This window comes from Rhipicephalus sanguineus, chromosome 7 (assembly GCF_013339695.2).
Source record: "Rhipicephalus sanguineus isolate Rsan-2018 chromosome 7, BIME_Rsan_1.4, whole genome shotgun sequence".
Classification (NCBI taxonomy): Eukaryota; Metazoa; Arthropoda; class Arachnida; order Ixodida; family Ixodidae; genus Rhipicephalus; species Rhipicephalus sanguineus.
Window position 1 is genome coordinate 156681842 of NC_051182.1, and position 10234 is coordinate 156692075.

Consider the following 10234-nt stretch of genomic DNA (forward strand, 5'->3'; position numbering starts at 1 on the left):
CACATATAAGATTTGGAAGCCACTGAACAATTTTGGTAGACGGCGAAATGAGGCCAGAAGTGCTGCGCCTGACCCTGATAGAAGCACAGATCACACGCTTCGGTAGGGGGCTTCGGCTCCCCTACATCTCAGTTGCTCAGGACTCAAATAAAGTTATTGTCGTGACATGTCCTTCCTATTTTAAGAGCGCAGCTGTTTAAGCCACCCGTAATCTGTCTGTCGTGGCCAGAAAATTATCATTATGAACGGGCCCACGCTCTCTTTGTCCTCTTCATCTTCTTCGCTCCCAGAACACGTGCGCCGATTTCTCCGGTGCGAGATAGAATACCTTTCATGGGCGAGACAACGAGTACAGATAGAGAGAGCAAGAGAAACAAATATGGAGAAAGAGAGAAGTTTATTTATTCGCGAGGCGAGATTCCATCCCGCGTACCCACGATCCGAAGACGAGTGTCGCAACCATTCGGCTATTCAGGGACGCTAGCAAAGCCTAGTATAGTCTTGCATAGTATAGCAAATGGTTGGGAAAGAGAACTGGGGGTGAGAGAAAATACGTGAGGGTTAGTGTGAGGGAAAGGAAGAGGGGAGAGAGTGAAGCCTAGCACAGAAAGAAAGGGAGAGAGAAATAGAGAGATTGAAATACAGAAAGGAAAAGAGAGAGGACCAAAGAAACAGATAAACAGTGAGACATGAGAGAAAGAAATGTAAAGAAAGAGAAAGCGGGAAATACAAAGAGAGAGAGAAACAAATGGAAGATAAAGAAAGAGAGATAGAAACACCGAGACAGAGAAAGACATAGAGAGAGAGAGAGAGAAAGACAGAAAGAAAGAGATAGAACTGATTCGAGACAGCAAAGACGTACACAGAAACAGAGAGAAGACAAACAGGAATACAGGAAGCAAAAAAAGCGAAAATCTGCAGTCCTTAGCAAAATTGTAAGAGCCAGTACTATCTAGGTACCCATCAGCTCTGCTGTCCCCTCAGAATTGCGCCTTCAGTGCAAGCTGCGCTCTTTTCAGGGGCGAAGCTCCTCTTAGTCTAACCTTGTCCGGCGTCAGGCGTAACCGGCAGTATCTCCCGAACAGTATAATAAACGGCGCTGTCTCATAGAAGTACATACAAACTGCAGTTGAGTGATGATATTCTAGATTTCGCTGTACACAATCTGTGTCGTCATCAACATTTCTAGTCTCATTTCCTAGATGGCGTTGGTCCAATAGAAGTGTGTGCAATAGTGCGCTTGTGTGAATCGCCACTAGATGGCATATATATATATTATATATATATATATATATATATATATATATATATATATATATATATATATATATATATATATATAGTGTTTCGCACGTCTTTGATGATGTAGTGGGCTATCGCTTTGATTACTGCTGGGCGAAACCACTGAAGATTTCACGGTGTAACCATGATTGCTTTAGGAGCCTCGCCCAAGCTCTTCATCATTCACCCGTGGATATGCTGTGCCTTTTTGATACATTGTTTCTTTGACACATTTTCATACTGATTCCAGAGGAAAAGTAGATGGTTTGTGGTTTAATATATGGTATCTTCATGCTGCGAAACCGAAAAAAATGTGTTCATTGATGAGTTGAAAGATCATGAAAGATATGAAAGATCATTAAATGCATGATGGAGATTCCTGTTGTGACCACGTTAGCACTTCATTATGAAAATACAAGCTGTGGGGCAGTGGCCTTTCGGCCTTGTATTTGCCTTTTGCCAATTGCCAGGTATTATAATTTGCGCTGGCGAGTTTTGATAAATGTAACGAAACGTTTGCGGCGCTTTTGTCAGTTTAGTTATATCCGTAGTTAGGGAGACGACCATACGAGCGCTCAGACCCAGGTGGCTAGATAAACAGAGAGATGGAGAGGAACTGTCAAATGCGTTCGGTTCGCCCAAAAATACTTCACCTTTATTATGTGCACACAACCTAAACGAGACCGAAAATATATTAAGGCCTTGCTGAATGTTGGCGTGGCAGTGGCCTATTGGACAAACTGTACTATACTCTTGCTCTTCATCTTTCCCCTTCTTTCTGTTTTTCCCAGACTGCTTTTCTCTCCGCTTTATTTTTTCATCTTTACTGCCCTTCCCCCCTAGTGCAGGGCAGCAACCGGATGTTTCTCTTCTGGTCAACCTCCCTGCCTTTCCCTCGTTGGCCTTTTCCTCTCTCTCTAATACGTGTTCGTTTCAATCTCTATTGCATATGAGGGACTCGCATTCGAGTCCGTCATATCGGGAAAGTGTCCGCGTGGAAGTTTTAGTTGGGATAGGGTTCACGTAAAAACGTAAATTTCGGCGTAGTCTTGTTGGTTCAAACTTCATTTGTTATTTTTTTTACATCATTTTTGTATAGAAGAGCCATCAGTCCAGAAAGACATTTGCTGCTACAATCTGGATGGGCCGATCAATTAGACTTCTTATCCAAGGCTGAGCTTGAAATAACGATACGTACTGCTGCGGGGGGCTGGGGTTGCGAACGTGTCTGGGAGCGTGACGGTTTGAACGACCTAAATTTTCAGCACCCTGAAGAGACTGACCATGTACTGTCCCGTATCGTAAAATCAACGATTCGATCCACACAGTGTCATTCTGTAACGAGGACGAAGTATCCAGTGTCTATTCGAGGGAGGCTTCATTAATTGATTCAACCTGTTCACTTAAAAAGAACCTCAGTGAGCGGGCACCATAATTCGTTGGCCTACATTGTGACGCGTGGATGTACGAATGTATGAAATGTCCATAGTGTGATTGAAAGTAATGTTCCACTGAGCACTGACAACACATTTAGCGAACCAATCTTTATTTCCACGTAGTGGTAGCCGTCTTTGCCGCTAGAGGGCGAGTACAGCAATTTCCAGCATAACATAACAATGAACTGATGATGAGGGATCGATTGCATGTTTATCTCCAGATACTGCTTGCCGTCTTGGAAATAACTGTTTTAGTCCCATTACATGCGAGGTCGCTTAGAGAAAGGGCCATTGCCAAAACCTGAGTCTGGAAAAAAAAGTGAAATGAGAAAGACGAAGGGGTGAAAACCAGGTTTTTTAAGGAATACTTTTGCTGGGCTAATTGATACGTGAATACTGGAATAAACAAATCGCGTGACTGTAGATGGATCGTGCAACAGTTCGAAGGGACACGTAGCAAAGATTCACACAGAGCTTTTTGTTGTGTGTGAATATTTCCTGTGTTCCTTCGAATTGTTGCGCTATCCATCTACACTTATGCTATACCAACATGCCCAATCTAAGATCTAAGCAAACCACATACCCACCGCAAAAGGGAGATTTGGCGGAAACCGATGCTATTTTTAACGCGGAAGCGTTTTTTGAGCAGGTTGGTCAAAGCGTGCGCACTGACAGTCGCCCCTAAAAGCCCTGTCCGGACCTCACGTGACCTCTACCACAAAAACTTACCCCTAGCTGGCGCTAACATAGCGACACTATATTGCTACACTAATAGTGTAAATAAGTTCCGCATGCAGAACGCAATTGAAATATTCTCTGTTCACGTGCTCCGAGCTGACAAATTAGCCCTCGCGTTGTCAATTGGCAGTTTTCTACCCTGAAAAGAAAGCACAAGTTCTTTATTTACTTCCAGGTAAACGCAACACTGTTTTTCAAGCCGTCCTATGCACATAGGACACTGGGCATTAGGTGCGCTATGTGTGGGTGTGGTAAGCCTTGAAACATTTCATGTGCACACAATTTCATGTGCACATTACACTTCTTCCTCTCCATGACGTCTTTCATACAAAGCACGCTTTTTTTCCCGGAGAAAGCGGTTGGCACGTGGCAGCATGAAAAGCAAGCATTGTCTAGACCCGCACACGTTGAGAATGAGGCCTGCTTGATGTGCTGTAGGTGGCGCTAGTCATCAGCTAAAGAAATAGCGATGTTAGCTAATGAAATAGTGAAGTAGGACGCTGGACATATATGTGTTAAACCGCTTCACTGTAAAGAGAATTAAAAGAGCGCGTGCTGGTTGATGATGATGATGATAGTTTTTGTAAACGTGTACACACCACAGTTTTTGCGATCGGCTTATACGGATTTGCTGTGAAATATACGTACCCTTGCGTTTTATGCTAGGATGTCTTCCTGGCGGCGTTGCGTAGAAGCGGCGCGGGGGAATATTGATTGCTCCAGGGTCTCTGAGTGTCTTATGCTTGCGACTAACCGCAGTATTACCCGCAAGAACATAAATGGGATTCCAAGAAAGCATAAATGTCATCAAAGTTATGTAGATGACAAAAGCTGTAATGGTTGTCATGGTTTTGCGCCCAGAAGTATCGCAAAGTAGAAGCTTCATTTCAATAGCGGGATTTTATACTTTTGTACAATGGAGAAGTTTCACCCCTTGTTATTTCTTTCGCTTATTGTGCAAGACGCAAGCGTTTAACCTTAAGAGGAGAGGTCTAGAAAGCTGATGGAGAGGAATTACGCTACAGAGGAAAAAAATGTGCAAGCAAAAATTCTAACGTCCCTTGTCTGTTAAAGAAACAAGGGTAACAATATTTCATCTAATAAAATTCAATAAATAACTGTTGAACGATACTGCTATTAAGGGCGAAGTCGTTACATGGTATGACGTACGTGTGAGTCTTTTATTTGCTTTTTTAAAGCTTACTGAAAGATAAGGAATGTTGTAATTAAGAAGAGTTTATTTTACTTCTAGCAGCCGTATGCGAATCCTTGCAAAGTCTTCATTAGTTCACATAACTCTTATTACATCAGGGCAAATGCGTGTGTCTGGGCCTGTTCTAATAATTGCATCCCGCCTTTGCCTCATTAGCTATTATGCACCGTCATTGTGTTGTATGCATATAAAAGATGACCATGCTCACATTCACTCTATGTCTTCGTCGTCTTCGTCGTCATTATAATGGCTCAAATTACGCACGCTTCCATAGCGAAAGCACTCACGCAATACTGTTTGCTGCAACCTGTGAGGCTTGTATGAATATATGAATTAAAAAAGCTTCATTTCTTACACATAACCCTACTTACATTATCACAGAAAGTTGTGTATCTTTAATAAATGTTTCAAGTCGTTGTTTTTCTGCGGTGGAAAAATACTTTATTTACCATGTAATATCTAAATGCATGAAATAATGCATGAAATGCAAGTGAAATAACTAGAAGAATAAGGATGGGTTGGGCTCATTCGGCAAACATTATCAAATCATGAATGGTAATCTACCACTATCCCTCAAGAGGAAGGCATATAATAGCTGCATCTTACCGGTACTTACCTACGGAGCAGAAACCTGGAGACTTACAAAAAGGGTTCAACTTAGATTGAGGGACGACGCAGCGAGCGATGGAAAGGAAAATGATAGGTGTAACCTTAAGAGACAGGAAGAGAGCACAGTGGGTCAGGGAACAAACGGGGGTTAAGGACATCATAGTTGAAATCAAGAAGAAGAAATGGATATGGGCCGGGCACGTAGCACGTCGGCAGGATAACCGGTGGTCATTTAGGGTAACTGACTGGATTCCAAGAGATGGCAAACGCGTGAGGGGGAGACAGAAAATTAGGTGGGTAGATGAGATTAAGAACTTTGCAGGTATTACGTGGCAGCAGAAAGCACAGGACCGGGTTGATTGGCGGAACATGGGAGAGGCCTTTGCCCTGCAGTTGGCGTAGACAGGCTGATGATGATGATCTAAATGCATTACTCCACTAATTCTTATAATTGGGGCCAATTGAACTGAGCTCGTGCTCACTGAATGAAGTATAACTCCACAAGCGTAATACAATCTTTCGCAAGCTACGCGAACTAAAGAAATGCACCGCTTGCACTAGTGGCGCAAGGCTGGAACCAACAACGGAGCTAGCAGTCGACCTAGCGATTTCTAAGTTTTTGCTGGTGATGCCAAGCTTTTGCTAGAGATGCTAAGCTTTTGTTCGTGGTACTGAGTACGGTTATGAGTGGCAATCCTTCTCAGGTTTCGGTCGCTTCCCCACAATACACATGGTCACATGTTTCTGGCGCGGACATGTCACATGAGCAGTTGCTACGTGATTTTAGCTATGTGGCCAGCTGCTACGCGATCTTACGTGATTTTCAGTCGCGTGACTAGTGTTTACGTAATGTTACGTGATTGTAGTCGCGTGACTAGCTGTTACGTGGTTTTCGCAGGAACATGTGGGGTGACTAGCTGTTACGTGGTTTATGGCAGGAACGTGTGACGTGACCAGTGGTTACGTGACGTTGCGATATCAGTCATGTGATTAGTTGTTACGTGATTTTACTCACATAATTAGCGGTTACGTGTTTTTGCGGTATCATGTCACGCGACTGGCTGTTAGGTGATTTTAGTTGACGGGTTGTTACATGGTTTATGGCGGAAGCATGTCATGCGACTAAGTGTTACGTGAGGTTAAGCGGTTTTAGTCACGTGGCTAACTGTTACGTGGTGTTACATGATTTTAGTCACGTGACTAGATGTTACATGATGCTACGTGACTTTAGTCACGTGACTAACGTTGCGTGATTTACGTGATTTTGATTCGCCCGAGTATTTGCGCTATGTTTCGATATTTTAGTCACGTGGCTAGTTACGTAATGTCACGCAGTTTTTGTCACATAACATACTCGCCCATTGTAGTTATTGCATTCGACGGCCAACAAATTGGCGCACGTGTTTTGTGGAGCGAAGCAGAAGATGAAGAAGAGGAAGCGAGCGCGGTCCGGTTCATTTCTGATCGCACTACCGGACGGAACCAAAAGCTTTAACAGCTTCCTGTTAAAAAACGAATTCTTAAGGCTCAAAATCGACACAGAGTTGTCATCATTAATCCAGATATTGGTAAGCAAAATTTTGCTGTCATTCTCACAAATTTCAGAAGCCGGCACTATATTGTTCCTATTAATAAAGAAGTTTGAGGTTGCAAATAACCAATGAACGAACGCGAACCTATGAAAATATCCGAGGAAAAGTTGAATTTCTTACACAGAATGGAAGGAAGAGGGTCCCGCATTATTTTTCATGATTGCTACAGCCCATTTCTTGCAAAGTTTTAGGGCAGCCACTCGAATACGCAAAAATTGATACTCTGAGATAGAGCAGCTTATTGTAAACCGTAAAAATTATCACGATTCTTGTAAGAAACCTTTACACGAACTAAATTGTTTCTTTAAACGGCCCCATCAGTAGCAAAAATTCTCGGCCTATGGCCAACAGGAAATTTTCAAAATATGTCGGCGCGCGCACTACTGACCTTTTGCAGGAATCTAAAATATCACTAAGGTGTTATATCTGATAAAAATTTTGTTAGCTTCATTATCAACCTGGTTCTAGGCTACATGTTTCTTGTAATTTTCCGTATGTGCAGAATTCTTTTGTGGAAATATAACTGTTGCGGTTAGCGTGATGCACTGAAGAGACAGTTCGCAAGTGACCTATGATCGGCTGTGGCAACACCTTAACGATCTTTTGCTATCTGTGAATATTTCATTTGTGGGAATATTTGTCTTTTGTAAGCTTTTGTGGTGAGCGGACACTTTTTTGTATTTAAGAGCTGGGGCTAAGTGCGTGAGAGTTCCACTATGTGCGTTTGTATAGTTTCGTTTATTCTGTACCTTGCGATGGCAACCATTATGCAAGTGAAGAGGAGCAGGCGACACCACATATTGGAACTAACTATTCCTTGCATATGTACTTATTAAAAAGAAGGTCAAAAGCGCTGGCGAGGGCATTTTCGATGCTCTACAATTTGAGAGCATAAAAATGGGCGTCGTTCGCGTCTAGGGGAAGCGAAACTGATACAAAACCAGCGGAAAGCATGGTTCTGCATATGACTAATAATATTCAAAGCAAATTAACTTAGTTGTGAGGTAATAAGTTTATTGATAATGTCGTGGACTCATCGTGCAGAGATACGTTCTAAATTAGTCGAAGGGGAAGAACTCGCTTTTCTTGCCCAGGGACAATGTATAATTATGTTATAACGAGGCTACCGAGAAATCGTGCGACATAAAAGTAAGACTGTATCAATCTTCGTACAGCTGTTTCTAGTAAAAATAATGGGCTCGCTGTAAATGTGTTCTTCCTAATTACAAGTTATTACTGCAGCATACACAATTCGAACTATGTGCCACAATTCACCCTCTCTCAGTCGTGCACAGGGACTTCGAGCCCTTCATGATATACATGGGGGTCTGACGAGCGATAATTGCCTATGAATTACATGGTCTTGGCTGCCCTGTTTTGGGCTGTTATTATTATTCTCGTCTATACGTAAAGTCCCTGCAGAAATAGATTAGCGCAAGCAACTGTTCCGGCAAATGGTCGCTCGTGCTAATATTTTCCTGAGGTGACCGTACATTTATTCTATGCAGGTGACGCTGCTTTTACGTTTCTTTCATTATTAATGCCTCAATAAGGAATAGCACTCACCCAGATCAGCTCTTCGTCATGTTTTATGGGATTTACAAAATTCAATCCCCTTCCACAACAGTACCGCTGGTTCTGGACTTCGAAATGCGTTCAAGGGAGCCTTTGCTTCCTTGGACGTGAGCTCATAGCAGGGAACAGCGCACACAGACGAGACAAGAGAGACACACACTACTTGGCGCTGTGAGCGTGAACATTTGTAGCGGATATGATGAGTGTTTCTTGTGGGATAGATAATCTAACTCAATTATTAGGCCATCATCCGGCATGTCACATTGACATCCACCTCTCCTTATAATATATTTCAGAATAGTTTCATTTTATAATACATTCATAGAATAGTTTCATTCGCTTTTTCTCGGCGACCATATTTCTTGCATTTAAACAAACTAAAATTAGCGCTAAAAAAGGCGGACGCAAAGATGAGGCAGTCGAGGACAGGCACCTATACTTTTTTGTCGCCTATTTGTGTCCGTCCTCTTTGGCGCTGAATGCACTTTGTTAAAATGCAAGAACAATTAGCCCAAATCTGTATCCTACTGAAGTATATTTCTAGCATATTTTGCTAAATAACTATTGCTCACTTTTTTTCGACAGCACCACCTTCAAATTAGTCTTTTTATTCCGAGTGACAAAACAATATCTCTGCGAAAAACTAATAGCTTAGGAGTTCCGACCACCAGATTATCGTGCGAAATACTTCAGCCGCCCGCAGCCGTATGTTTTAGGTAGGAGGAGGATACAACTTTATTCAAAAGAAATTTCATGGGTTTGGAGCTGGCCGCTTGAGTAGCGCAATCACGCCATTTGTTTTTTTCCAATGTTCAAAAAGAACAAAAAAGTCCGTGCTAAATCATACTCCAACCTTGTTTGCCTAAGTTCAAATGGCTGTCTTGTCCTAAAATAATAGTCGTGTGTGGGACCCGAAACAAGTAGACTATTTTTGGTGATCCTCATCGCTGGCGTTGCCAGGTAATGCGGGGGGTACCGGGAGAGGGGTGTTGTTGGAGGATCATTCTCAACAACACTCATCTAGCAGCATTTCCTGCAAGGACACATATGCTAATCAAAGGAAGAATAAGTCTAGTAAAAGATCATAAGATGATGAAAGTTGCTATGGTTGCCATGGTTTACAAGCAGAAGAGATTTAGGATACAAGGTTAATTTCAGCTGCAAGCATTGATATTACTGTACAACAGAAAATTCAGGGCTATCGATTCATCTATTTTCGTTTCTATTGCGTGGCACAAGCCTTTAACCTTCAGAGAAGTGGCATGGAACGATTATAAGTTGCTACGCGTCGCAGCACGGAGAAAAAGAATCTACAAGAAGTCTAACGTACTACAGCATTGAAAAAAGAAAAGGCACGCCGCTATACAATAATTTCGCTAGTTTAATTTCTAACAAGCAATACTTCTGGAACGCCGTTCTTACATCATATGACGTGTAGGTTTCTGACAGTCGTGTCCTAAACGTACAATAAAAACAATGAATTCCCTCATTATACTGGATGCACTTTGTTTACTTATTGCGTCGGGTATCGCGCCAGCATTTTGTAGGTTTCAAATAGTGTTTTGAAACGTGTAGTTCTGTCAGAACTCCCGGGAAAATAATTTAACTTATCGATACACCCGTTAATAATGAATGATATCGTATTCTGTTCTCTAGGTAATGATAAATGTATGCTAATTTCTTAAATTTTAGCCCAAGGAAACACGAGGACGAAAAAGAAGACATGAAGACACAACACTACAAAAAAAAAATTTGCAGTGGCTCAGCTCGACTATGCCAGGATATACGTA

General features: G+C 42.2%; 1 long non-coding RNA gene across 1 annotated transcript; it reads right to left on the reverse strand.

Annotated features, from left to right (window-relative positions):
- Nucleotides 1–2810: 2810 nt before the first annotated feature.
- Nucleotides 2811–4313, reverse strand: LOC119400984 (uncharacterized). Its single transcript, XR_005185340.2, has 2 exons — nucleotides 4104–4313; nucleotides 2811–3024 (listed from the first exon to the last, which is right to left on the reverse strand). It is a non-coding gene; the product is annotated as an uncharacterized LOC119400984 (long non-coding RNA).
- Between the last annotated feature and the right edge of the window lie 5921 nt (nucleotides 4314–10234).